Source organism: Homalodisca vitripennis, chromosome 6 (genome assembly GCF_021130785.1).
Source record: "Homalodisca vitripennis isolate AUS2020 chromosome 6, UT_GWSS_2.1, whole genome shotgun sequence".
In the NCBI taxonomy this organism is placed as follows: domain Eukaryota; kingdom Metazoa; phylum Arthropoda; class Insecta; order Hemiptera; family Cicadellidae; genus Homalodisca; species Homalodisca vitripennis.
Window position 1 is genome coordinate 13,896,389 of NC_060212.1, and position 27,090 is coordinate 13,923,478.

Here is a 27,090-nt window from a genome sequence, read left to right on the forward strand (position 1 = left end):
TTGATATATTATAGCACATTTGCCCTATGGTTGTCTTCGTTAACAAATTATATCATTATTATACTGTCATTATTAACTACATTAAATACTTTAAGCCAAAATAATTAACTTTCAAAGCTATACATTTTAAAGCTCTACTCCAAGATGAATACTTGTTCAACACTCTTGTTATGATAGTCAACCCTGGTGTATTTGAAAAGAGCCAATGATCCTGTAAGGACGGACTCAGTAAGCGATTCATTACAAGGACTGTTGATTGTATTTTTACCTGAAAGAATTGCTAATGATGACCTTTGCAGTTCATTGTCTGTCTTCTTTTCTCAGTCTAGTTTATATTTTTAACCGGGTCATTTTGATGAGGGATTGTTTTGAACAGGATGACCCTTCCCACCATTTATATTCGACAAGCTGTTTTGGATTGCAACATTGACTAGTTAAATCAGCAGGATTGAAACTCTCCAGGGAAATGATTCCAATCTTCCTTTTTCGTAAATTCTCTAATATATATGACTCGAATTATTATACAAACGATCCCATTGATCTTCTTTGTTTGATCTAAGTTAGAGCAGTAGTAGAATTACTCCATAAATATGTGTTGTATTTCTGTAATTTCTTCAATAAAAATCTTTTTGAGCCTAGCTCCAATGAACGTTGCCAAATGTTCCAGGCCAGTATTCATTCAAGCCAACGAACAAAGTGTTGCAATTAAAAACTTTAAGATAATTCACACAGGTTTTTTACCCCGTTATTTTATTAGCATAAACCTTTCACTTTGTTACTAAACAAATTGTAGAAAGTAACAAAAAATAAAACGATAAACATATAATTCAATGTTTTAAGCTTGTTTTTTGACGATAGAAGAAATGTAAAGGAAACAGGAGTTTTTGGACATTTGCTATCGTTTAATGATACAAAATATTCAGTGGACACTAAGGTTTTCGAGCTCTGAAATCTTATGCCTTCCTCAGGTGAAATTAATAATTTAACACATAACTGCAATCTTTAAAAAATAACAAGTATAACAGAGCGCTGTGACTTCGCGTAGCTAGGAATCACAAATGTCACATGTTTTTTTTCAACTCCACCCACAATTACTCTAAAACATGCACTTAAATAAAGCTAAAACTATAGAAAAACAGGTTATAAAAAAGGTGTACACTCACGGATCAACCACAGTGAGTGGACCAGAAGTTAATAAGTAAAATTGGTTGGTTTGGAAGTTGGTAAAATGTAATAGAAGGATATTTAAGAATAATTATTTAAAGAGAAGTATTTTAGGTGATCTTTCTGATTAGATATAAAAAAAATAACTAATCTGTTTAAAAGAGATCGAAGAATGTTAAAGCTTAGGTTCTTAAACTGGGACACATAAAAATCAATTTTTAAATAAATCACCAAACATGTATATTTTTAAACAAATGATTAAAAAAGTAATTTGTGTCCAATAAGGTGTTAAATATAATAATCTTATCCGTGAACCACTTTATTAATTACCGACCGAATCAGCTAAGACATTTACTGGATATTTATTGGCGTTCAATATTGAACATCTTGTCACTACATGTGAAAAAAACACGTGTGGTCCAATTAATTTTGGTTGGAAAATAAATGCCTTTCTTCTGAAGGAACAACATAAAGTAGATATTTATTTCTTTGTGAACAACCCTCTGAATGAATCTTGACGTTCTATTAATTCAACCAAGAATTTGCGAAAATGGATATGATCCTAATTAATAGTATGGTATCATAACCTGAACCTGTTAAATGTCATACAAAAGAAACCTTAATCTATTTCATGTTTATTTTTTTACTGGGAGTTGATTCGTTGGGAAACCTTGATCAACATTTAGCTTGCTGTGCAAAATGAGACCAGCTGGTAACGCTATCTGAGACTGAGGTCAGTGGACGAAGCGAGCCAAGTATTATGTTGGGTTATTCGTAGTTCTTAGAGTTTTATACCCTGTGATAGAGTGCAATGTTAGACGCTCTCTTGCCTGGAATCCAACTGGATTAGAATGTCGGTACCCTTGCACAGTGATACAGTTCTTTTATAGCTGTTATTTATTGTCACTAATGCTTTAAGAGGAATTTTGTTCACTACTAAGTTTTTGGTAGGTAGAGATAGGAATGTAAAATGGGGCTAGATATTACTCATCAAAAGCTTTTGGATAAAGTGAAATTACGTTTAGAATGGTTAAGTAGCTATAAGTGATGTAGAGTGGCAGTGTATGTTTTTTGTCTTCCACTGGCTGCTACATTTTGAAAGGCCATGTTACCACTCCTATGTACGCCTTAGAGAAGTGTGTAACGTCCTTCGTCCTTCTTGAAGGAAGCATAACGGTTTCATTTCTAAAATATGAACCAGAGAATCTTTGCAGTGCTCGTTTTCAGAGAATTAGATTTTCTAACGTTCCCAGCCCTCCCCTATATATACAAGACCGTCCTGTTACTGCCATTACAAATTCATGAATGACTGTCACTGTCTGATATCGAGGAAAATAGATAAATAGAGTAAATTTGGAAATAAATCTGCGTACAATGATATGATGTTTTATCCTGTGATATTTTTCGTAGGATCTGTTTGCTCACACAATTTCCCTTTTTCTGATTCAAATTAATGTAAAAATGTTTTTTTCTGTATCATTGCCCATCTGTCCATCTGTTCACATGACTTCTTCGAGAATTAAATGAGCCATAGTATAAAGAATAACACAACAACCTCAGCCAAAGCTGGTTGCGCTACTTTTATTATAGAATACAACCTTTCATGTTCAAGATACAATAAATATCTAAAACCTTGTTTTATGTTTTAATTACTGAAAGAACAAATTTTTTAAACTGACAACGTTTCTCTTACCACGAGAAGGGATGTGATGTAAACAGGATATTTATTTCAATATTTCAATTCAGATAAAGTCAACGCATTCCAATAGTTCATTTTTCCACATTATGTCTTGTAGTGAATACTTGAATTCACGTTATAACATGTTTTCCGGAGAAATGACAGCGGAACAACACAGAATATTCAGTAATAATCTCCATACATACACTAGATTACTGTCTATCCTTGTCACTGACACTGTATTACTTACTCGGGTCTTGAAGCTGTCTATACTGTTTGTATATATAAATTATTCCGGTGCAGAACACCTGGACTAATTTGGAAAATTGGTTAAAATCAACTGGAGCCTTATCAATCGAGGAGCTTGGAACATTTTTATTTCTGTCCTGATCAGTCTGCCCACACGATATATATAGAAAAATATCCCCTATAGAGTTGTATTTTTCATGAATCTTTTATTTTTTATATAGGCAACACTGATTTCAAAGTTGGTTACATGTCCCTGCATGTGATTTTTGGCTGAGCGTCAGCGAATATCTTTAAATTGGTCTTATGGGTAACATTATGGTAACGATCAAATAGCGGAATTAATAAATTAGACACTAAACTAAAAATTCCGAGTTTTGATGAAGATTTTACATTTAAGATATTAAGGATAGTAGATAAGCATATTCCAACGTTTCAAACGCATACAAATATCATCTTTTGGTAACTTTGGTGGTTGAATTTTGTTACCTAAAACACAGTTTGGTAACCCAACTCAATCGAAACAAATATTAATGTACACGTGCTAAGCTATCTCGAGAATTATCTACTGAATAGACTTTAAATCTTTCATCACACTATATAAATAATTCAAATTCTTAAATTCATGATATTTCACATAGAATTTTATATTTTTTTCACTTCTACATCGACCAGAATAAGTTCTATGAAGTGGCAATGTCCTAACCGTAAAATTATATTGAGTGTTACTTTAAACGAACGTATCCCTCAGTAGGCTTACAAAAAATATGTCTTCCGAGCATATGTATAACGATTTTATTTTCTGTATTATTGTTTACTGAAAAGCTGTCCTGTTCTTAATCATAATACCTATCAGTAAGATAAGCTTTACTAAAATGCTATATGAGAGAAAACATGACTTATATATCAAGCATTTTTATATGTAACAACTTTTGTTAAAAGGGGCAGAATAAATTTACGTGTGGGATGACAATCATTTCTGGCAATACTTAAAAGCTTTTAAAGGATGTAAAGTGGATGTCTCTTCCAGAAAGTTCTTCAGAAAGATTAACATGGATCATTATCTGAGCTTTAACTGAGATCAGATCTGAGGGTTGATTGTATCTTATCCGAGTTGTAAGTTGCCATGGGAAACGGGTGGGTTGCTTATCCTGAGGTTTCTGTGACAAATTGTTTAATTTGTGCTATTCTATGACACTTGAAACTTTGGATGAGTCACCAAATGTCCATCAATACAAATTGTTTAATGCTGGTTTCTTTTACACATGATGTAGATAGATGCATAATGGAATTTAATGGTATTGCCTAAAAGTGAAAGAATTAAAGAACTTTTCTGTTACAAAATCACATTTAAACAGAATTTTCGTTTATTTTAGTTAATTTTATAATGCTCAATTATATTTATGTCAAATTGTCGTCCGGTCTTTAAACATCAAATAAAAAAGTAACTGGCTACAGAGATTTATTTGTCCATGGAGGCTCCTCAAGAACTGCCATCTTAAAAGAATTATTGGTTTTGGATCTCCCACAATAGCAAAATGTTCTGGCCTCAGGAGCATCTTTAGAATGTAAATTAGTTTCAAAAAAACCTTTAAACCACTGAAAATGTTTTCCAATGAGTTTTCGACAATTGCACCAATGAGAGATTCCTGCCTTTGCAAACTTTGAGACAATGGACGTTCCCAACCTATTTAGGATCCTGGTCTCCAGAAGATTTTGACCTTCAGTAGAACACAACTAATAGAATGTTTCGGCTGCTTTGGTTCTCGACTATTGGAAGCTCATCTCTTTAAAAACCTTCTATCCAGGGAATTCTTCGCCTCTTGAAACTCATCTTGTACAAATTTCGAAGATTTTAATATTTAGAGATTTGTATTTTCAATAATTTTTTGCCTTTAAAAGTCCACTATTTGAAGAAGTCTAAAATGTCTCGAAAATACCGACTAAAAAGGCTTTAACATATTCCTGTATATTAAAGGTTTTCGCTTATAAAAACTCCCAACCAATGGGAAGACCCATCCTTTGAGTGTTCTCACATTTAGAACTTCGAGACGGGATAAATTTCGGTCTTACTCTAAGCTGAGCCACTGGTTCGCTATTGCTATGACTGGGCTCTTTGAAGAAGGGTATTCATAACATACATATAGGAATATATACAGTGATGAAATGTTTACATCTAAAGGGACTCAACCATCAAAAAGTGTACATTTTATTCATTCCTGAATTAATCGGGGTTTTGCGTGAATGTAAATTACCTTGCAGCTAAAATAGAGTAACTATAAGAGAAGGAAGGTTTCTCACTGAGAAATTGTATCATTTTATATTCAAACAGGGAAATACCCACTGTTTGAATATAATATTGAAGTAAATTCATAAATTATTTATTCAATTTTCATAAAATACTTCCCCAGTTCTGCCAATTTGGTTCAGAAGTGCTTAGTAACTGTTAAAATTTTATAATAAAATATTGATGCCAATTAAGACCAAATTACAAATATGTATTTTGAAGCTGCATAGAAAACGGGTTTTCCCTGACCCTGACTTCGCTAGGCTGTAAACATTCATGATTTGTAATTCATTCATGGTTCTTTCAAATTACGGTGCAGATCCCATAGGCTACACATATACACATGAAAGACGGATGTGGAAAAATATTGTTAGTTTCCTGGTTACTATAAACTTTAGTAATTGAATCGGAAAAAGTAAGCGCTCTGTGGTGTAATGGTAGCACATTCACCCGGCAAGTGAGAGATCCGGGTTCGACTCCCGGCGGAGCAAGTACTTTTTGTGATTCAGTGTTTATTGAAATTAAATAAGGCTATATATATATATATATATATATATATATATATATATATATATGTGTGTGTGTGTGTGTGTGTGTGTGTGTGTGTGTGTGTGTGTGTGTGTGTGTGTGTGTGTGTGTGTGTGTGTGTCTTTAGTATCATTATATACTCGTATTTTGTTTCAGAATACAGTTAAAATTCCCAAGTTTTGGAAATTTTCCGTTGTTTTTAACATTGAGGATTTTAAAATTGTACGTGTTTGTATAAAACTCGACACAATACACAATTCTATAATTTAGCAAGGAGAGCATACTAGGCAGTGAGACGCGAGTTTATCTACTGGTTAAAATATGATTAGACCAATAACGAAGTGCTTAGATTGAACTATTTCTCTATTAAATATTTATTTTCACTAATCTTTACGTGCGGGGAATCTTTTTCGTTCAACTTCTCTTTCACAGAACCCAGCGAAGTTTCCACTTCCGCCTGCAATGAAAGTGAAACGGGGAGTAAGGTTTCAAAACAATGTATTAAAGATGTTTTTTTTTTTAATTCTCGACGTATAGTTACTGTGGCCAAACGATTTCTTTCTGGTTAGTGTTACGCATTCATAGCTGCTTAAAAGTTACTATTAACCAGAATATTAGCTAAATAAGATACTACTGTTTAATATTTTACAATCATTCCAATTTAATTAATTAAAAAGATAATTAAATTGAATAAAACTCCGTATAAGTAATGATTTAGTTTCAAAGTTACTCAGATTACGATATAGTGAAGGGCAGCAAAGGCAGTTTTACTTAGTTAAGAAGGAATTTAATTAAACTCAACTTGGTAGTGTTGTGGTGACATAGGATCTGTGTCTTCCTTTGTGTTTATTACACTATAAGGTTTGACTGTCATTTAATATGTACTATACCGTTACATTAAGATAGTACAATCAAATTAGTGTTTGGAAAATATTTTTCACTGGCACACATATCTGTGGCTTCGCCCGCAATTTATTCGCAACATTTCGTGTAAATGATCGAATACCTCCAACGATTTCAATATCACTTGAACCATTTTAGATAAATTTTTCAAAGTCGATCTTCACAGCTTTCTTAGTGTAAAGGACAACTTAGCAACTTAGTTCACAATTATGATGTAAATCATACTATGATATTTAAAAAATGAAATTAGTCATTATAATATATCATACATCAAGTAATTATTTTTCAATGTCGATGTGGTTAAGAGGGTCAGAGATTAAACGAAACGGCGAGTATTTCTTATTTCAGGTTATGCGTTTTTAAGAGCATTTCTGGTTTGAAATAATTATATTTGAGACCGCATATTGGAGTTTGACATTTTTTACCGTGAAAAAATTTTGAAGTGGGTAGTAAGAATTATTTCCTGTTCGGATTTGTAATAAACATAATCTTAAATTGTAACTCCAACACCATTGTTCATATAATTAGCTATTATTATCACACAATAGTCTGGAAATCCCACCGAGTCACGTAAGCTGTTCTGAACTGTAACACTGTTACAGGGTGGGAGTACGCCACAACACGTATCCCGTAACAGGCTTTGATTGTTACATGGCATTGATCACGTGCTCGTCTCTATGTTAATTGTTTTTGTTACTTCCTTGTCCGTGCATTAACAATAATTTACGAATCTGAAGAACAAAAGAATAGCCTTAAGTCAATTATCATTTCCTGAATTTACATAGTTTTTTCTCATAGGACAATAAGCTTAGAAAATTGCACCTAGTCCTATAAAGATCTTTCCGCTGACAGGATATTCAGGGTGGGTAAGGTTAGGGGTGGGGGTCGAGGTTACCTGTCGATATTCATGAGGAAATTTTAGGGCACTAATCTCTAGTCATGTCCTCTCGGAATAAGGGAAAGCTAGCTCTGAACCAGCCTCTCCAGTAAAAGCAGGCAGGGGTGGCACACTCTATGTCTAGGCAAGCAAGAACCTTTGACTCTTAGGGAACGGTCCAACCACAATAGTGTAGTCATTTCCTGCAGTATCCACATAATCTCGACATTTGCGGTTATTGATGTGCGCGTGGACATCCATAAGCTTGCCCAGATTCAAGTGACACGTCGTTTTTTGTTGTACCCTGTGGTAGGTTTAACTGAAAGGTGTAAAACAGCCAAAATTGAACCCTTTGAGGCCTGAGTTTACATTAAAAATTAGTGAAAGAGACTCTAAGTTTTGATCAATTACGATAAATTCTAACGATACAATATGTAGCTATGTCTTGAGACTGTACTTTTTATAGTCATATTGAATCTGACATAAATAGGACTTTTCAGTCTCAAGATACCACCAATTAACTTGTATACAACTCGACAATAGTGTACAGTAGTTTAGCTAAGTGTATTATACTTGGGCAGTCATTTTACAGTATTGTAACTAAATGTTTTATAGCCAATTATTGTACAGTAGTACACTAAGAGTAGTCGGTCTCACTCAGTGTAAAGCAGCAGGAAGGTGTTAATAAAAACTTTGGAATTCTAGGATTCTTAAACGCTTTTTTAATATGTAAATCCAAAGACAGCTTAGATTTCTCCCCACATATTTTATATTGGTTTAGTAACGATATAACTTTAAATAATCCTATCTATACGTTTAATCTCACTATCGTCGATCCTCACACTGAAGTATAATAAACAGAATGGGAAACATACGAGGACGGTTAAAAAATAGGTACCTATCAGGGTAGTATAGAGTAGTAACAGTAATACCATAGGCAAGGTGTGAAAACTTAGTAGTTCTTACTTAACTTATCGTTTTCTTTTCAATAGAACGTTACAGTCATGACAGTAAGTAAACCAATGCACTAATAAGGAGCAAACATTGCCTACTACTCAATATAGTTCATCGATAATATTTTATAAGATGTTAGACTTACCCGACCAGGGTTATGATTTTTATCGATGGCAGCGAAAAGGTATCTGAAAAAGATCTCAGTTCAGTCGTACATACTAATTATTATTGTACGCTCGTTCAAACTTTGCATAAATGGTTGAGTTTACTTCAGCGTGAATAAAGGCTATATTAGCAATAATTATATTTAGGCATTGTAGTTTTTAGTAATTTTAAATTAATATTCAATACCATTTATCATAAAGAAAGTAAATATGAATAACATTTTGTGATCGTCATTTGCTTATACCACATTACCAAATCAATTTGATACCACATTTTACATTTAAACATATCCAACTAGTGCGATCTCTCATGAGAATATAGAGAAGCACAAAACATACTCACGTCGCCCTGCCCTAGAAACCCACTTCGCCGTTCTCTTTGGTTACAGCTATGACAGAACTTATCACCGCAAACATTTCCAACACATCAGATCGGTTTACGTGGTATTCTATAAGACATTTTTCTACAATTTAAATTATGTCTTTATAGTAGAAATTTATAAGTTTCATATGACGGCAGTTTAAGTTCCGCTTCTTAAATACTATAATCCCTAGGAGAGTTCATTTCTGGCTGGTTTATACCTTTCAGTTGAACCTGCACTGGGTACAGAAAAAACCCGATGTTTCACTTAAATTTGGGCAACCCTGTTGATGGATTTTGGAGTTGGTAGGGATCCCTAAGTGTTAAGGTCTGTAATACACTAAGGGTGTGCACCCCTGCCTGTTTTGATTGGCCAGGCTGGTACAGAGCTTGAATCCTGAAAGAATTAAGGCGACATTACTAAAATTAATCCTTCATGAATCTTGAATAGGAGGTGGCCCCTACCCCCAACCTTACCCATCCTGAATATCCTGTCAGTCCGGAAGCAGAGCATAGATCATTTTAGGACTAACTGCAATTTCTCAGTTTTTTGCCCTAAGAAATCGAAAAATGCTATAATAATATATAGTATTGATATTGAAAGGATAACAGAATTTTGGGCATTTAGGCCTGTTATCGTTATAGCTTATAAAAGGTTTAACACCACGAAATCATGTTATCCTTTAAAACCTTTCACCATCAATAACTAACTTTAATCAGAGTCCTACTGTAGCTTGTAGGCTAGTGATTTGCGCTCGGGACTTGCATCCTGTGCAGTGACAACGCCTGGACTGGACTGCAAGCAACTTTTGGGTAGGTTTTGAACACTTTTCTTGTTTTTACTTCTTTCTGTTCGTTATTTTTGTATGTATGATGAACAGGATCCCACATGATGAAGAGGGTAGATTTCAATCCTCGAAACGGTATGTTATACATTTTGTTACCTATAAAGATGGCAAATTTCCGAAATCCTGTTATCCTTTCACACCTTCCATCGTAAATAACTAATTTAAAAAAAAGTATTGATATTATTGAAAACAGACAATTAGTTTAATAACACACGAGCAGCATGTGGTGATGAGTGTAGCATATGATAAAACAGTTGAAAGATACCAAATGCGATGTTACAGTGTACAGTATAACTCATGTTCAGGTAGTAAGACTTTGTAACATTGTAATCATTCATTGTGCGAAACTGTTTGATGTTTTAGGCGCGAAGGAAGTAAACATTCATTGTGGCACCGAAACTGTTTGATGTTTAGGCGCGGAGGAAGTAAACATTCATTGTGGCACCGAAACTGTTTGACGTTTTAGGCGCGGAGGAAGTAAACATTCATTGTGGCACCGAAACTGTTTGATGTTTAGGCGCGAAGGAAGTAAACATTCATTGTGGCACCGAAACTGTTTGATGTTTAGACGCGGAGGAAGTAAACATTCATTGTGGCACCGAAACTGTTTGATGTTTTAGGCGCGGAGGAAGTAAACATTCATTGTGGCACCGAAACTGTTTGATGTTTTAGGCGCGGAGGAAGTAAACATTCATTGTGGCACCGAAACTGTTTGATGTTTAGGCGCGAAGGAAGTAAACATTCATTGTGGCACCGAAACTGTTTGATGTTTAGGCGCGGAGGAAGTAAACATTCATTGTGGCACCGAAACTGTTTGATGTTTTAGGCGCGGAGGAAGTAAACATTCATTGTGGCACCGAAACTGTTTGATGTTTTAGGCGCGGAGGAAGTAAACATTCATTGTGGCACCGAAACTGTTTGATGTTTTAGGCGCGGAGGAAGTAAACATTCATTGTGGCACCGAAACTGTTTGATGTTTAGGCGCGAAGGAAGTAAACATGCATTAGCAAATTAGATATATGGATGAAAAATAGAGTGAGAATATTTTAGTAAACTTTATGAGCACTCGTGTTAAATGAATATGCGGCAAATGGAATGTTATCTGACTAATGATGTAGCTAAGTGTGTAAATGAAAAGGATATTTAAACAGAAAGTGAAATATAAGTGGCGATTTATTTGAGCGAAATAAAAAAACCTCGTTTGGATCTTTGCGCTCAGCTCCCTTGCATTCAAAGAGTTGATTTTAAGCAAACATCTTCCTTATAACGTTCATTATAATTTAATGCAAATCCTCACATCCAATAGAACAAATATTTTGTCTTCCTTGCCTCACATGGTGTTTAAAAACTGTTTCGGTTTATTATTTCTTCTATCAAAATTGCAACTGTTTAATACCTGTGAGATTTAAGATGTTATTATAGTAGTGAAGGTATATACTCTATTACAGGCATTTTCCATCGTTATAGGTTATAAAAGTTATAACCCAAGGTTTCGAGGATGGGAATCTATCCTCTTCGTGTTAGTAAGTATTAATACCTCCCCCACTTGACGAAGAGGATAGATTTCAATCCTTGAAACGTTTTGTTACACCTTTTATATCCTATAACGAATGTAAATGTTCAAAATCCTGTTATCCTTTATATACACTATATTCGCATAGCCTCTCAAGCACGTAAAACGTACCGAAGGTAACTAAACGATAGCACCTCTAGTTACATTGACTATGACAATAGCTCAATAAAATATTCGTGACACTTTTGATCCTAATCTCGACTCCCAAGTAAAGATACCCGAGTTTGAGGCAAAAAATGAACTATTATAGTAGCAGTAACGGAAATTTCTTTTTATATTCTTTTTCAGAAACTTAAACTTTCAATTTTCGTGTTGGTAGGAACGAATAAAGGTGTCCTTTGACGGTTTGAATCCAAATTCAACTTAATAAATAAGAAACTAGCGATTCGATTAAAACCAAATTGCTAAACAATATACTTATAACTATACTGTTAGAGTATTTAATTTTATAATAACTTGAACAAATGTTTTACTCTTGATCAGGCGGTAAATATTCTGCATTGGTTACGCTATGGAGCTCTTAGTCTATCTTGGGGTTGTAATTTTAAAAGTCACTATTTAAAACGTTTCATTTTACATATAGATTTAAGTGAGTAGATTTCCTTATTCACTGCGATCGCAATTTCTTGCTTGAATGCGCAAACCGCTAGACTGTGGTTTAACGCAGTTTCTGTTTGCACCACCGCCCGAGTGGCCAAAAACTCACAATAACCGCACAATAACCCCTTCTCAATGCACGCATATTATGAAGGAAGTCACCTTCAACTGAGTCACGAACCAATCTGTAGAGCGTGATGTCCCCCAAGCCTCTCAATGGTGAGTCACGAAATGCTCATCTCCACACTTTGTACTTCTCTCTGCAATACGCCTGAACTCTTGCAGACTTACATACACGTCATCAGTGACCCTTCGTGAACACGGTTTATGTAAACTATAACGTTATTGAAACCTCAAGCATTAAAAAACAACAAACTTATGCTATTGTCATAGGATATCGATTGGAAATCTAAAAATATCCCAAATCTAAGGAGCGCAAAACCTTTGTCTAGAAACAGGAATATGCTTTGCTTTCTTCAAGCTTAAAATTAGACTTATAGCATACCATCATGATGTTCAATACCTATGAACATTTATTTTTATTATAATTTATTTCTCCTTTATCACCTGACCTATGTAGCCATGGAGGTGGATTGCTTCGTCATAACATTACAACACAGCACAGTCAAAAATAAATTAATAAATAGATTAGCACTTCACAAATATTACACAATACACGATTGAGCGCAATAAGGCATTATCTCATACATAATTAATCATGTTTATTAGTTGAATATTTAAATTAGTGTATTGTTTCAAGGCTGATATTCCAAATGTGCTGATTTAATAAACAGTTTCATAGTTGAATATTCTAGGAAGCCGTCACGTAACCGTATCCAAACACATGATGCATAACCAATAATGATGCAAGTTGCATACAACACACACAATAGTTCTGAACTATCTCACAAGAGCATGGTATCAAACTGAGGGGCTTAGAACTACAGGTGACAGAACTCATTCCTAGAATTTTTTTACACTGTGGCTTGTGCAATAATCTGAAACACTAATAAATCTCAAAAGGCGATCATCGAAAAATTGTTTTTGTCGCATTTGAAATAAAGGGTGTACCTAAAAATGAGGGAATCAGTAAAATGTGTGATAGCAAAATAAGTCACGCCATTTTAAAAGTCTTTGAACTCTGACTAATTTGGTACAAAATCCTTGAAAATATCTCAAGTCTTGTCCAAGTAGCAGATAATTCCTAGAATATTTCACTTAAGTGTGTGTGTGTGTGTTTCAATTTTTTGTTAGTAAAAGCACAGTATAAGCTTCCAAACAGTACGTCGTATAAACTATTTTTGAAAATTGTTCAAAGTTTTGCGCATACATTTCCAAATTTGGTAAACTTTGCAGCCTCGTAACATAACATAGGTCATGTGGCACATCAAATTAAAATTTGTTAAACAGAAAAAGTTTGCAATTTAAATGAATATATCCTGTCGACTAAAGACTATCTACATGACAATAAAATAAATTAAATTAAATCCGATACTGGTCTACAGAATTATAACACTATCAAAAGAATCTTAATAATCTTATCAGAACTACCAAACAAATTGTGTATAAGCACGATAATATCCTGATGATTAAAAAATACACCTATATGACAATAAAATAAAATAATAAAGTAAAATCCTATATTAGTCTACAACTTTATATTTTGTTATAATATTGAAGTTTCGCAAAACATAAAAGACCTTTTCATCATGGAATCCCACGCACCAACTGGAGATTAAAATATCCCTTTTACACACAAGACTTTCTCTCTATAAACCAAGTTAATTAACTTCCATACATGAGGAAAATTATATTATGTAATTATATACAACGATTTTAATACACATTCACACCTCCCACATTCTATTTTTAGATTGTAAACACATCATTGCTACAATATTTGAGTATTTATTTAAAACCCAGCAGTTACTCGTGGCTTCGTAGGATTTGCATTTATATGAGCACTTCTGGTTATATAAGCACAAAGAATATTATACAGGGTGTAAATTATGTCCTGATACGCCTGGATATATTCCAACTGGTTAGATATATCGAAGTAAAATCATCACCATACTATAAAAGTACTTTTTGTGGCGTTTTTGAGGGTAAAAATATTTCCCTGCCCTTTTTAAAAGGGGTTAGAGGGGAGTCACTTGAAATTTGCAAATTTTAATCTTGTGACACGTCATTTGAAAGTTAAATTTAAAAGAAGCAGAATGTAATGAAATAAACATCTCTACAATGATCCTAGCAAACGATTTAGGTAAACAACCCCTTACACCGAAAGGTTTAAGTTCTGATACACCTGGATTTAATCCAAACGGATTGAGATATCTATGTAAAACCTTCACCATACTTATAAAATTAGTTTTTTTTGATTTTTTTTTTTTTTAGTTAAATAATTTTACCCCCTTTTCAAAGGAGGGGCAAAAGGAGCCAAATTAAATTGTAAAAATTGCAACCTCTCTTGTGACATGTCATACCAAAGATTTATTAAATATATACACAATGACACAATAAGAAAAATACCTCTACGCCATTTATAGTAAAGGTTATGGACATATAACGCAAGAATAATAATCTGTAAGGACAATGCCAATTTCTTGCTCATATCAACACAATGCATGCGTGATATCTTTTAGTAAGACTTTGAGGGGCCCAGCTTATCCGTTTACGTATTATATAAGTTTCTGGTGTGCATAGTTTTGGTAAGAGGTGTCTTTTTTCTAGGTGGCATTACAGTGTAATTTGCCCATACCTTTTGCCAGCATCGTCGTAGAGATGTTTTGTTCGTGTCATCGTGTTTCCATTGAATAGATCTTTAAAATGACATATTACAAGATAGAGGTTTTAAAAGGGGGTTAAAATATTTTTACCATCAAAAAAGTTCAAAAAGTATTTTAATAGGCACGATGAAGATTGTACATTTCAATCCGTTAGGAAAATATCCAGAAGTTTCAGGACTTAATTTACACCTTGCATGCATAAGAAGGTCTGGGAAGCTTACTTCTTACATAAGACAACTAAAATGGGTTTTATAATACTGTTTTTAATTTATAGTACATTTTAGATAGCAATCTGTTTTTCATATATCTGCATTACAGTACTGACCAAGCACTGCATACTTCCAAGAAAGGTTGAAATAAGAAGTGCTAATACCAAGCTTAATATCCGCTATTATTACTATAAATGAAAACAATTTTTTTAAACAGGTCATAGAGTGGCACTATCATAGAAGAATGTTTACAAAGAACCCATTATTATTATTATAATTATGAGCCTCTTTCAATTAATATTTTGCAAGTTTAGGGACTAATATAGGATTTTTCGTTACTTTAGAGATCAGTGAGGAGTAATCAGGAAGGATTTCCAAATAGGGATACGCATATATTTTAACCAGGGAGCCTAAGAATGTCCATGTAAAATTGAAGTAAAATCGCTGCAGTAATTTTACTAGATTAAGTAACACAGAGGGACAGACGATTATGTGTTTACATAATTACCTAATAATAGCGTATAGATTAATAAAATCGAATTTTTGTGAGATTTTAAATTTATATTGACTTTTGCAAGAAGCAAGTAACAACATAAAACATCAATGTATTGTACTATGTATTTAATATATTGTGAATATGTGTGGTTACAGGAGGTTGCAAATGTTCAAACGAAAGTTTACGCCACTCAAAATTTGCTAATATATTGCACAATATTGCTCCTGTAACCCAGAATATTGTTACTAGTTAGTTATGCACGAAATAAGCTATGTATTTTCATCAAAACATTTCCTATTTCTTTATTATCAATCGGAATGCCTTTGTTTTCGTTTTATGCTTTCATAAAATCTGAATTATGTACCGTGGAATACTTTATTTCATAATATATTTAGAGTACAAATCTATTTCAATTTATTAACTCTCTGTAGAACAACTGTGTACTTATTAATCCCCGGGAGGAGGGGGGTTTGGCCGGACGCTGTGCGAAGAGTCGTTCTTCACAGAGTAGGCAGTTCCAACGAATAGTAGAAAAATTTATAAAATTCACAGTTTGGTCAATCAATTTGTCTTTAAGTACCCAAACAGAGCATTTTAAAATTAAGTTTTAATTTATGTGTTTTGTATAATTAACTTCAAACAACACGAGCTCTCTTTTAGAAATATTATATTTGTTGCCTCATAATAAGAAATTTATTATTGTAAATTATGACAAAACTCTAAAAAAGGTATTCAGAAATAATTATTTTTATCATATATATATATATATATATATATATATATATATATATATATACTATATATATAAGTAGATATGAATATGGCGGTTCTGGCGCACTTTTGGTGACAGTCAGAAAATCAATGTAAAATACCTGTCCATTGAACCATAAACAAATCTAAGAAATCTAACAGGAAACCACGAATGTAAAATACTGTCCATTGAACCATAAACAAATCTAAGAAATCTAACAGGAAACCACGAATGTAAAATACTGTCCATTGAACAATAAACAAATCTAAGAAATCTAACAGGAAAGCACGAATGTTAAATAACCGAATCTTTAGCTGTTTTACTGTTCAATGTTTGCTTCTACATTTATAAGCTGTTTTAATGAAAAAATCCAGAAATCTTAATAAAAAAATCTTTATTCTACAAAGTAATTGTAACACAGTCTTTATCTTTAATAGTCTTCTTTTCCAGTAACAACCAAGTGTAATTTTTTCATTTTTGTTTAATTCTTTAATCTTTTTCTCATCCAAAACAGTCAAAAATCTGTTCGGCAAGTGTACTTTACAATCTTCCAACTCGGCAATTATTGTAAACCCGAATTTATCTTTCATGTTCTCCAAATTCAAGATTCTATATCTCTTTTTTTTCTTCCAATTCCACTAATTTCTTATACTCTTTAAACTTACATTCCTCCAATATCATTTAACTCTTTTCAAGAACTCCATTTAAATAGAAAAAATTCAAAGACGGAAAAAATGAAATTTGCTAACAATCACTCGAGAAGTCGAGGGAATTGCCAATATCTTCATTGTTTGACGAGGGTTCTTCATTTACATTTCTCCAAATGTACTATAAAATCATCGAGGATTTCTGGCTTAAAAATCGTAGACAAATTCAACATCCAGATAATGAAAAAAATACAGGTAATATCTTTTCATAATAAAACGTGTGTATCGATACCTACAAACCTAATGTATTCTTTGAAAAGGAAAATAATTTTTTCAACGGTTCTAAGAGATAAGTAAAAATTTTTATTTATTTTCCTAAACTCTGTAACAAATTTTGTTTGTTTTTCATCTCCGTATTGTAATTTTTTAAGCAGATTATTCAAATGTGTTAGTTTATTTCGTAATTTCTTAGGTTTAGGTCTTTCATACAAAATTAAATTACAATCTCTACAAACTAAATATCTTTTATCAATAATTTCTCCTCTATTATAACACTTGTAACAGTTGGCATTGTACTCTTCCATTTAAAACAAAAAAAGATTTTTTTTATAAATGGAGATTATGGAACTAACTCTGCCGAGATATAAATTTTTCAGCGCAAATGTTTGTGTTTACATTTCTACAACAGAGATAAATAGAAATAAATTTCATTCTATTGTACAACTATTTAGGATATTTTTGTCTATGATTACAAAGATTATTCCGGAAGAAATCGAGATTTTTCATCAGCGAAAGAGTATATTTTTGAAGTTTTTAGAAGGAAATGAAAGAGAAATAATATGAATTTAGCAAATTATTTTTCTTAAATAAAAAATCTATTCTACTAAATAGTCACCAAACAACATGAACTCACCAAAGTCTCTACAATTTCTAGCATTAAAACAGTGCAACAAAGATGAATTCAGTGAATTGCCGGTTTATTTTCAACAACAGTTGATACCGTCTTCGATACTTTCCTTAAATGAAACAGAATTAAAAGAACTTGTAGAGTGTTTTTGCAGAAAGAACGAAAACTGCACACGTGTACACACAAAAAACGAAAAAAATAATGGATTATATATTTAATATAATTACGAAAGATATTGAAAAGAAAGTAAAAAAATAAACAAACAGAGAGTTTTCATCGTTTTTTTTATGAAATTTTTTTCCCATATTATATACGTCCTTTCAAGATAATCAAGACTTAATTGAATGAATTTCTTAGGAATTTTTGTAAGTATCAAGAATTATCAACACAATTCATTAAAGAGCATTATAGAATTTTTTTCTTATAGAATATAGCCACATTTTGTGTGAAACAAAAGGTATTACTGTAGATAATATTCCATGTGATTCCTATGAAGAAAGACACACCAACTATGGTTATCAAAACAGTACTATGACGTGGGGAGGGACTGCAAGTTTAGAGCACAACTGAAAAGAAACATCTGGACAAAAAAAAGTAACCACACATTACTGAACTAACATGTTTTTTCTTCTTTCCAAACAGCTGCTGATAATCAAAGCTGAAAAAAACATATGGGAATGGGAGAAAAAAAGTAACTCTCATATGGAAGAATATTGATTTATTTTCAGTTAGGAAACAAACTCAAGGTCTCAGCGTTCCTAGTGGTAACGCATACGTCATGAAAATTATTATGAAGTTATAGTCGAGGTCACCGCGTTCCTAGTGGTAACGCCTACGTCATAGTTAGTGAAACAAACAGTCGAGGTCACCGCGTTCCTAGTGGTAACGCCTACGTCATAGTTAGTGAAACAAACAGTCGAGGTCACCGCGTTCCTAGTGGTAACGCCTACGTCATAGTTAGTGCCGATGAATAATATAGAAAATACGATGATTTTTACTGAATTTCTCTAATATCGTTCTTAATCACATCATAGGCTAAAAATTTCTCAGAAACCACCACAACATAACAAATCGCGTTTGTAACAGCATTTTGAAAATCCATATTGATAATTATATCGTTCTTTGAACCAGAAATATTTGTCATACTCCTTTGTTGTATCAATGACATAAATAGGTCTATTCGCTAAAAATTCTTTAGGATTGTAATACATTTCCTTATTATTACAGTAAACTTTCTTAAAATCTTGATACATCTGATACATGATTCTGAAAAGACCTCCTGAAATGTTTAAATTTTGTAATTTCATCTGGATAATAAGAACCGTTCAATATTTACTCTGATATTTTTTACATCCAAACTATCAAAACTTTGAAGGATTTTTTTCTTGATTATTTCTGTCTATCTGTTTGAAAACCTATGATAACGAACTTGGGATTGAAGGATATTTCTATAAATATTTGTGATGTCGAACGAATAAGTTGTTCCGGAAATACCTTTTTTGTTCAATACATTGCCAATCTAAGAAAATTAAACATAATGTTTTGACTTTTTGTAATTTCATCAATCAACCTAATTTTACTCGTGGTTTTATAATCAATCATTGGAACTCTAATAAAAAAAATCTGTAAATTGTTATTTTTCCATCAACAGGCATAACATTTCCAGTTGCAGTCTTCAGAATCACATCATCGTCTTCTGCTCTTATAAAACTTAGATAAAAATCCTCCTTTATAGATCGGAATAGTAACATTTTCAAAAAATCCTAATCCAAAATGAGATAAAATTTCCAGCTGCTTCAAAAACAACCAAATTTAAAATCTGATTCAAAGCCATTAGAAGTTTGAGAAATAACATCACTTTTTGAATACGAAATAGTTCCTTTAATTGTGCTTAATTGGCCACAGTTTTTCGACTTCTTCTATCAATTTATTGTGTTTTCTTACTTCAATCTTAGAAAATAAAAACGGTATAAAATTATCGATTAATCTAACATTATCAGTTCCAAGATATGCTTGACCATCTTGTTTTGTTAAAGTTCCAGAAATATAAAAACTGGAAGTTAGACGAGCAAAAGTTATCTCCAAAATCAATATTAAACTCAGTTCTTTTATTCGGTTCATTCAAATGTTGTTTACTAATTGGATAGAAATTTTTAAACTCCGCCCTTTCAATATCACTAGCATATTTTCTGTAGTCCGCCATTTAATAAGAGAAAATTTAGAAATTTTAAAACATCATGTATAAGAAAGATATCATTTTTTCATCGATCTAATGTACGTTTTTATAAGAAAAGATATAAATTTTAGTAAAATAATTAAAAAGATTAGAGTCATTTTTTTAATGATCTACTTCGTCATATTCGGGATTCTCTTCCTTAAATTTTGCGATCTCGGTCACATATTTCAATAAAATTTGCACAGGATAGTAACCCGCTATCTATAATATTGTTCCAATCAACTGTATCTTTATTTTCATCCAAAAACTTTATACTCAAGTGTTGATAGAGACAAAGAACAGACATATGATCTTTTAATTGATAATGTATATTTTCTTGAATGAAACTCTGGGGACAGAGTTTGATATTTTGCAATGTTTATACCAATTCAATTTGTTTACGTATAATCTCATCATATCTTCGGATAATTCATATTTTTGAGAAATGTCATCCCAATGTTCCTTTTTCAAATCTCTTTCGTGTTGCATGATAAAAAAGATCGAAAGCACTGTAATGTCCCGCCATCTCTATTTATTAAGAAAAAATTTCAAATCAAGTTTTTATAAATTGGCTCTTTCTTGAGTTACATTCAGCACATTTTCCAGAAATTCTTTTAACTCCATTGATATTTGCATAGTATTTTATATCATTTGTTGCAGTTTTTTCTTTACATCTCACACAATATATGAGCGCCATTTATTTAGGGAAAATTTAAAATGAATCATCATAACCGCCTAATCTATTAAATCTGTTATCAATGTTTTCAAAAGATTTATTAACATCTTCTTTAAATTTATTAAAGTTTTCTTCTAGTTTATTTACTTTATCGAGATATAAAGAGTATTGATCCATCTATTCTTTTAAGTAATTCATTATTATGTGTTACTTTCTCATTGAAACGTGTACCAAAATTTTCAAAAAAGTTTACTTTCTCATTGAAACGTGTATCAAAATTTTCCAGAATTTTGTTAATTGCTACACCAACTAATTCATTAACATTATTTTTATATGTATTAAAGTTTTTCTTCTAGTTTATTTACTTTTATCAAGTAATTCACCAACATCGTCTACTGATCTTTTACTTCTTTCATCAAGTTTTTCATAGACTTCTGTTGTAAAATCTTTAACATGCTGTTTATGATTCTCATAATTTTTGTTTTAGTTCATTAAACATTTTAATAGGATCTTCTAATTGAATCATTACAACAACATCAAATGGATTAATTCCTTTACTAACCACCGCTAATTCTTTTTCCTTTAAAATCTAAGGCATTTTTAACATTCGGATCATGTAAATCAACAATATCGATGTTTTCTGATAAATTTTAGAGGTTTTAAAATTTGTTCTTTAACAACAACATCATGTTTGTCAATACCAGGTCGAACACCGACAATTCTTTTTTTATTATTAGCCAAAACTAACATAATTCTTTTCAACTTTGATCGCTTCAGTAATTTTATCAGCTTTTTCGATATGAGAACATTAAATTGGTAAATAATTTTTTTACACCATCATCAACTTCTTTTTTCCAATGTTTTTATTTTATCAGCAACTTCATTTGAACTCATGAAATTTGCAAGTTTGTTATCATATTCTGCTTTAAAAATCTTCCAATCTCGACAGCAAACATATATCTGAATCTGGAAGGGTTTTGCAATAAATTTTCTAACTTGTTATCAAACTCATTTCTCAAAACTATCAAAATTCAAACTATTATCTACATTTTGAATAATTTGTGTTCCAAATACGTCAAAAATATTTTGTGAATCCATATTTATTAAGTAATAATTTGTTAACAACTTCTTTAAAATCTTTACCAGTTACTCAGTTTCATTCAAAACAAAAACACATAAATGACCACAAATTGGGGGATCTTTATAGTCTTGAATCTGAGAATCATTGTAGTAGACGCTTGATTTTTTTCAAATATTTAATCAATTCTATAGGTGGTTTGTCCTCAATTCTTCCATACGAATCAAAAATAACATGCATTCTTATCATTTTTATAAATAACAAATCCAATGCGTTCCACTTCCCATAATCGAGTCTAAATTCACAATTCCACATTCAAATTTCTTAACTTTTTTCAGGTAATGTATCTCTCATGAAGATATCCTCTAAAATGTTTAATATTTTTGCAGATTTCTTCCAATTCCCCGAATGTTAAAGGTTTAAATTTTTTTTTCAATGTTTGATTTCACGTAATTCAAAGTTTTTTCATCTAAATCCAGATCCTGTAACATCTTCCAACTCTTTATCTAACCAATTTAAAATGTTTCGAACAATAGGAATCACATCTTTTTTAACGATTGGAGCAGCTTTACGAACGAACATAAGGAACAACATTTTTAACAACTGGAATATTTTTCTCCAAAATCTAATAAATCTTTCAAAAGTCCACCATTTTTAAGTTTCCTTTCAACTGATTATAAGAAAATTCTATTCTGGTTCCTTTATTGTTTTTCTTATGTTTTTCGAGTTTATTGTATTGTCTATTTGTTAAAAATATCTTATCTTCGCCATTTTTTAGTTGATCTATTTTAAATTGAATACTAACGGGTATTTTCTTCTTAAAAGCGGATTTTATTTTTTCTTTCTGATTTTTTTGCTGAAGTTTACGTTCACCTCCATTTTATATAGTTAAAATTTCAAGTTCTCTTCGATTCCATTCCTAGTTTTCTCTTCAAAAACATTGCTCCAGCTGTTGGAAGCGCAACAAATCTTTCACCTAAACTAGCATCTTTTGATAAAAATCTATCCATTGCTTTATCTTGCAAAACTTTATCTGCTATATGTCTGGAATTTGTGTCTCTATGTTTTGCATAAAAAATATCGTGTTCCATAGCAGCTTGATCTAATTTATTTATACCAGGATCTCCTCTTTTTAGTCTTTTTTTTTTCGAGTTTTGTGCCAGGCCCCAGATACTGATAAGTTGGTACGTGTAATTCAAAAGGTAAATTGTTGATAAAATCATTCAAAAGTCCGCTACCTTCAATCATAGATGAACTTATTGCCGGCAAAACTCGTTTTAAATATTTAATTCCATCAGGTTTTTTCAATCATTTCATCAAGTTTGTTCGAAATAAAATCTTTAATCGCTTTCTTTTCGTTCAAACAATTGTTGTTTCCAGCCTTCTCTTGAGCATAAATATAATTAATAATTCCATCGAGTTTTGTCAAATCGTCGATATATCTGTATTCAATCTTATTATCACTGTAATTTTCTTACACCTGATCCTTCGATTCGTTTTTCCCAAATTGGTTTAATCAAATTGGAGATATTTTTTACCTTTACTTGACTTTGGCTTCTTAGTAGATGGATCATTATTTTTGTAAATTGAGTCAGATTCCCATAAAATTTCAGTATACTTTTTTCAAGTCTTCTTCAGAATATAAACCGTCTTTTGGAACATCAGTGCCTGTTAATAATCTCCATAAACCTTGAGTTCCTTTATATGTTTTTTCATTAATAATGATATCATTATGCTCAAAATTCACGGGTAAATTTTCCAATCATAAAACTTTTCTTTTTTTTATCCCAATACAAACCAAATTTATCATCTTTTACTCTAGGAAGAAATATTTTACCAATTTCACCAATTATTATATCCGTTGTTCCAGGACTTATTGGTTCAACTATGGTAGAGTCTTCAATGATTCGAGGTCTAAATGGTGTTGAAGATGGTAATTTTGGCAATTCAAACTCAGATTCTGGTATCGAAATATCAGCAAATTGTCGTACAACTGGAACCAAATTCAATTAAATTTTTGATTATCGCTTAAAACATTTTCAATTTTGCCCTCAACATTTTTTATTGCAGATGTTACAGGTTGATTAATTTTTTGAATAAATTCTTGTTCTTTTTCATCAATTCGAATCTGTTCTTTAAATTCTTTGATTAATTTCTTTTCGATTTGATCAAGTTTTTTCGCTTCTTCTGAAGTTACGTTCGCCATTTATTTAGGAAAATTTTAAACGTGGAACGTGGAAACGTGAACACGAAACGTGAACACGGAACGTAAAACGTGAACGTGGAACGTGAAACACGAACGTGAAACGTAAACACGAACGTGAAAACATGAAACGTTCCACGTTCACGTTCATGTTTCACGTTCATGTTTCACGTTCATGTTTCACGTTCGTGTTTACGTTTTCACGTTCGTGTTTCACGTTCGTGTTTTCACGTTCCACGTTCACGTTTTACGTTCCGTGTTCACGTTTCGTGTTCACGTTTTCCACGTTCCACGTTTTAAAATTTTCCTAAATAAATGGCGAACGTAACTTCAGAAGAAGCGAAAAAAACTTGATCAAAATCGAAAAGAAATTAATCAAAGAATTTAAAGAACTAGATTCGAAATTGATGAAAAAGAAACAAGAATTTATTCAAAAAATTAATCAACCTGTAACATCTGCAATAAAAAATGTTGAGGGCAAAATTGAAAATGTTTTAAGCGATAATCAAAATTTGATGAATTTGGTTCCAGTTGTACGACAATTTGCTGATATTTCGATACCAGAATCTGAGTTTGAATTGCCAAAATTACCATCTTCAACACCATTTTAGACCTTCGAATCATTGAAGACTCTACCATAGTTGAACCAATAAGTCCTGGAACAAACGGATATAATAATTGGTGAAATTGGTTAAAAAATTTCTTCCTAGAGTAAAAGATGATAAATTTGGTTTGTATTGGGATAAAAAAAAGAAAAGTTTTTATGATTGGAAATTTACCCGTTAATTTTGAACATAATGATATCATTATTAATGAAAAAAATCATATAAAGGAACTCAAGGTTTATGGAGAATTATTAACAGGCACTGATGTTCCCAAAAGACCGGTTTATATATTCTGAAGAAGGACTTGAAAAAGTATACTGAAATTTTATGGGAATCTGACTCAATTTACAAAAATAATGATCCATCTACTAAGAAGCCTAAGTCAAGGTAAAGGTAAAAAATTATCTCAATTTGATTAAACCAATTTGGGAAAAAACGAATCGAAGGATCAGGTGTAAGAAAATACAGTGATAATAAGATTGAATACAGATATATCGACGATTTGACAAAACTCGATGGAATTATTAATTATATTTATGCTCAAGAGAAGGCTGGAAACAACAATTGTTTGAACGAAAAGATAAGCGATTAAAGATTTTATTTCGAACAAACTTGATGAAATGATTGAAAAACCTGATGGAAATTAAATATTTTAAAACGAGTTTTTGCCGGCAATAAGTTCATCTATTGATTGAAGGTTAGCGGACTTTTGAATGATTTTAATCAACAATTTACCTTTTGAATTACACGTACCAACTTATCAGTATCTGTGGGCCTGGCACAAAACTCGAAAAAAAGACTAAAAAGAGGAGGATCCTGGTATAAATAAATTAGATCAAGCTGCTATGGAACACGATATTTTTTATGCAAAACATAGAGACACAAATTCCAGACATATAGCAGATAAAGTTTTGCAAGATAAAGGCAATGGATAGATTTATTTTTTATCAAAAGATGCTAGTTTAGGTGAAAGATTTGTTGCGCTTCCAACAGCTGGAGCAATGTTTTTGAAGAGAGAAAACTAGGAATGGGAATCGAAAGAGAACTTGAAATTTTAACTATATAAATGGAGGTGAACGTAAACTTCAGCAAAAAATCAGAAAGAAAAAATAAAATCCGCTTTTAAGAAGAAAATACCCGTTAGTATTCAATTTAAAATAGATCAACTAAAAAATGGCGAAGATAAGATATTTTTAACAAATAGACAATACAATAAACTCGAAAAAACATAAGAAAAACAATAAAGGAACCAGAATAGAATTTTCTTATAATCAGTTGAAAGAACTCAAAAATGGTGGACTTTTGAAAGATTTATTAGATTTTGGAGAAAATATTCCAGTTGTTAAAAATGTTGTTCCTTATGTTCGTAAAGCTGCTCCAATCGTTAAAAAAGATGTGATTCCTATTGTTCGAAACATTTTTAAATTGGTTAGATAAAGAGTTGGAAGATGTTACAGGATCTGGATTAGATGAAAAAAACTTTGAATTACGTGAAATCAAACATTGAAAAAAAAATTTAAACCTTTAACATTCGGGGAATTGGAAGAAATCTGCAAAAATATTAAACATTTTAGAGGAATCTTCATGAGAGATACATTACCTGAAAAAGTTAAGAAAATTTGAATGTGGAATTGTGAATTTAGACTCGATTATGGGAAGTGGAACGCATTGGATTTGTTATTATAAAAAATGATAAGAATGCATGTTATTTTGATTCGTATGGAAGAATTGAGGACAAACCACCTATAGAATTGATTAAATATTTGAAAAAATCAAGCGTCTACTACAATGATTCTCAGATTCAAGACTATAAAGATCCCCCAATTTGTGGTCATTTATGTGTTTTTTGTTTTGAAATGAACTGAGTACTGGTAAAGATTTTAAAGAAGTTGTTAACAAATTATTACTTAATAAATATGGATTCACAAAATATTTTTGACGTATTTGGAACACAAATTATTCAAAATGTAGATAATAGTTTGAATTTTGATAGTTTGAGAAATGAGTTTGATAACAAGTTAGAAAATTTATTGCAAAACCTTCCAGATTCAGATATGTTTGCTGTCGAGATTGAAGATTTTAAAGCAGAATATGATAACAAACTTGCAAAATTTTCATGAGTTTCAAATGAAGTTGCTGATAAAATAAAAAACATTGGAAAAAGAAGTTGATGATGGTGTAAAAAAATTATTTACCAATTTAATGTCTCATATCGAAAAAGCTGATAAAAATTACTGAAGCGATCAAAGTTGAAAAGAATTATGTTAGTTTGGCTAATAAAAAAAGAATTGTCGGTGTTCGACCTGGTATTGACAAACATGATGTTGTTGTTAAAGA